General features: G+C 37.2%; 1 protein-coding gene across 1 annotated transcript in view; it reads left to right on the forward strand.

Annotated features, from left to right (window-relative positions):
• The first annotated feature begins 3,814 nt into the window (after positions 1-3,814).
• Positions 3,815-3,818, forward strand: part of LOC147632884 (7-deoxyloganetin glucosyltransferase-like) — a 1,626-nt gene continuing 1,622 nt past the window's right edge. The window contains exon 1 of the mRNA XM_086806953.1: positions 3,815-3,818. This exon is cut by the window's right edge and continues 488 nt beyond it. The gene's annotated coding sequence lies outside the window, so the exon portion shown is untranslated.

Below are 3,818 nucleotides of genomic sequence, written 5' to 3' on the forward strand. Positions count from 1 at the left end.
GCTTAAATTATGACAAAATTCAGCAAGATGCAACCATTCATCCCATGAAGCTTTTATATCATGACAATAGTGTCTCAAATACACCTCAAGAAGCCACTTGTTAGTACACTCCATTTTCCCATCCGTTTAAGGGTGATAGGTTGTAGATGGAGTGATTTGTGTGCTCATGTTCTCATATAAATATAGATCTCTAAAAATTCCCCATGAACTTAGTGTCTCTATCACACACTATGTTAAGTGGCAACCCATGCAACTTGAATACATGCTCCATGAATTTTTTGGCAATTTGAGATCCTCCATATGTGACCTTGGAAGCAATGAAATGGGCTGATTTGGTAAGTCGATCAACCACCACAAATATTTGATCCCACCCATGCTTAGTCTTGGGAAGACCCGTAATGAAATCCATTGATATGTGAGTCCATTTCCCATCCGGAATGGGTAAAGGATGAAGTAAACCACTGGTGGGTAGTTGATGGCTATCCTTGTCTCTTTGACATGAAGGACACTCTATCAAAAACTTCTTGATGTCCCTCCACATACCTTTCCAAAAGAAACTCTTGCTCACTTTGTCATATGTCTTCAACACACCAAGATGACCTGCAAGTGGAGAAGAATGCATCTCGTGAAGCACCTTCAGTATGCTGGTCCCATTCTCCATCACCTCAATTCAGATTTCACTGTAAGCTTTATTTCAACGAAGTTTGTCTAAAATTGATTTCTATGCATAGAAAGATGCATAATGGAATTTTTTTAATTATAAAAGTGTTATTCATTAAATTTGATTTTATGCATAAAAAGATGCATAAAGTAAATTTTTTAATTATAAAAGTGTTATTTTTATAAAAATTGATTTTTATGCATAAATAGATGCATAAAGAAATTCTTTTTATTTTAAAAGTGTTATTCCTATTAAAATTAATTTTATGCATAAAAGGATTTATTTTAAAGTGTTATTCCCATTGAAGTTGATTTTTATGCATAAATAGATGCGTAAAGAATTTTTATATCAAAATTAGAATTCTCTTAAATTTTATGAGTATTTTGATAAATGAATAATTAAATACTCTGAGAGAAATTTCTATCGTTTTATATTCACACGGATTGTAAAAAGAAAATTCAAGAAATCTATCGAGATCGAAATATTCAGATAAATGATTAAATTATTCCTCATTGGAATTCATAACTAATTTAGAAATCAGTTAAGTGAATATTCAAAGAAAGAAATTCAATAAAATAGTAACTGAATTATCAAACCTTTTCGAGAAAGATAGTTCAGGAAAAATCTTATCCGACTCAAACCGTGAGAATCAGACTATGACCAAGACCAAACTCTTTTGTCAGTTTTCAAGGAAAGAAGGTGTGACCAGTTTAGAAAAATACTCTCAAAACTCTCACCAAATCTGAAACTAAGTTTGAGACCCTTCGAATTGATATATGGATCAAGGTTACAGAATTCGAGGAATTTTGGTATGAAATTCAGAATGCCGATCAAGAAGTTTTGGGGATACTGATTCAAGAAATACTCCTTGTATTCAAAAGAAAATCAAATTGAAAACTTGCATAGAAACCCTATTTTCTTAAAGGCCTATCTTATGCCAGAATGCTGGAGGGAGCATTTGATATATGTTTTTCTAAGGGAAGTTTCGGTTACAACAGCTGGGAGGGGGAGTGTTCAAAGGACGGCTTACACGGCAAAGCTTGCCCAGGTCTTGACCAGCCTCTATATGGTTGAAAAATGGTGTGCTTTTGGTACGATGGGTGAGGGCCGACGAAGCGGTCCCTGAGTAAAGTGCCAGGATACCTAAGGAGGAGGATCCTGGAGGGTTTTGACTAGGCGATGCACGGGCTCGCGGTGCCTAGGACACCCATGTGTATGTCGTGGAAGATTGTATGATGGACGAAATGATTATTGTAATCTATTACTGGATCTCGTTGTTGACCAGTTGGTCTCAATGAAGAGTCTAGAGTGATACTATTTTTTGAGAAACAAGGGACTGGATGGAATTTTTTAGAAACAAGGGACTGGATGGAATTTTTGACTAATGACATCTATAACCAATAACTGTTTGTCAATGGATTATTTTATAAGTTAAAAGTTTAAAGAGGAGTGTGTGCGTATCTCTATTCAAAAGCAAAAGTTAAGAAAGGCATTCAATTATGGGTGGGTGAGTAGTTGTCTGGTTCTACCGATTCCAGTGGTTGGGTGGTGGCTAACCCATGGGCCAGATGGGGTTAGGCTGGAATCAGTAGAGTTTTAATAATTAAATTGAAATAATAGGAATACGCTTAGAATTCGAGTAGTTAAATAAAACCCTGAAGAATTTCTCAAATGAGTAGATCAATAGCTATGCCTGATTTCGGTTAGGAAAAAAGTGTTGATTTTAGGCGTGGAGTTATTGAGTCTAAAGATATCTGTTAATTGACTCAATGCAATTATGAAAAAGATGTGCCGTGTTTTAGAAGCCAAGATAGTTGCTTAGAATGAGCTTTAATTTGGATAGGACCACAATACAAGGGGAGGAAGGGGATCCTTGCACTTGGGGAAATACCTGATAGCATTCACATGGGTGCACCTATTTAAGAGGATAGCCTAGTACTCCTTGGGAGAGTAGAGGATTCTAACAATCCATTTAGTTGAGAGTTTATATGTCAGGTCTAGGATGTTAGGCAGGCCCAGTCCACCGTCTTCATCCTTAGGAGAGTATAATATCTCCAAGCCACTTCGGGGATCTTATATCTTCTAGAGTCTCTAGGCCACAAGAGTCTTCTACACATGGCTTCCAAAGTTTTAAGATCCCTAGTAGAGGACCTCCAATAAGATAGAAAGTAAATAGTGGAGGAGATAAGAATGTGCTTCAAGACCACCAGTCTGCAAGCTAAATTTTGTTGATAACCTTTCCATCTATTGAACCTTTTGTTGTACCTTCTTGAGCACCCATTGCCATCTTTGGTGTATCGATACTCCAAACCCCATGGGGATTCGGAATACATTATGGATTCTAGTAGACGAAGGAAGGTCAAGCTTGTAGGCCAAATCACCAACCCTTTTGAGCACTAGGTACGGACCATAGTACCTATGAGCATACTTAGGATTAGTGAAACCCTTCAGAGCATTGTGGAGGCTCTTTGGTAGCTTTAAGAGTACATAATCTCCTTCTTAAAGCTTCTCGTTATACCTATGCTCATCCACATTAGCTTTGATATGATTGTTTTACTAAACTATGGAATATCATTAGGGCAGAAATCCTCTCGATAGTGTGGAAAAACAAGAATGCCTTTCTTTTCTCAGCTAAAAACCTTTTGTATTTTTTTAGATGAAAGGTTTTTTGGATCTAAAGAAGAAAACATGCACGGCCACTATCTTGTCCCTTGAGAGTCAAAGAATTGCTGATATGATGGAAGCAAACCAATCCCATGTATCCGAATAGAGGATTCCGTCTCCTACTTGATCTCTAAAGAGAAAGAAGTCATTGCTGACCAACACTCTCAAGATGACGAACTTGTAGAATACATCTGTTAATTAACTAGGCTTGCAGAGAATATTGATAAAAAGTAAATCCTATTTTTTGTTTATTTTATTCTACTAAAAGTTAAGCTTCTTAGGATAAAAAGCTTTATGTAAAGTTTTATGTAATGTTCCATTTTATTATTTCCTTAATATAAATCCTCCCCCCCCCCCCCCCCCCCCCCCCCCCCCCAACCCCAAAAAAAGTAGCTCACGAACGTAGAAGGCGCTCAATATTTCAATGCCACCCAACAACTCCATTGACCACCTGCGGGTTTTAAGCTGCGGTGCGCTTTCCTTCCGTGGTGCA

The sequence above is a fragment of the Cibotium barometz genome, chromosome 13, assembly GCF_041138505.1.
Source record: "Cibotium barometz isolate CiBa-2024 chromosome 13, ASM4113850v1, whole genome shotgun sequence".
Classification (NCBI taxonomy): Eukaryota; Viridiplantae; Streptophyta; class Polypodiopsida; order Cyatheales; family Cibotiaceae; genus Cibotium; species Cibotium barometz.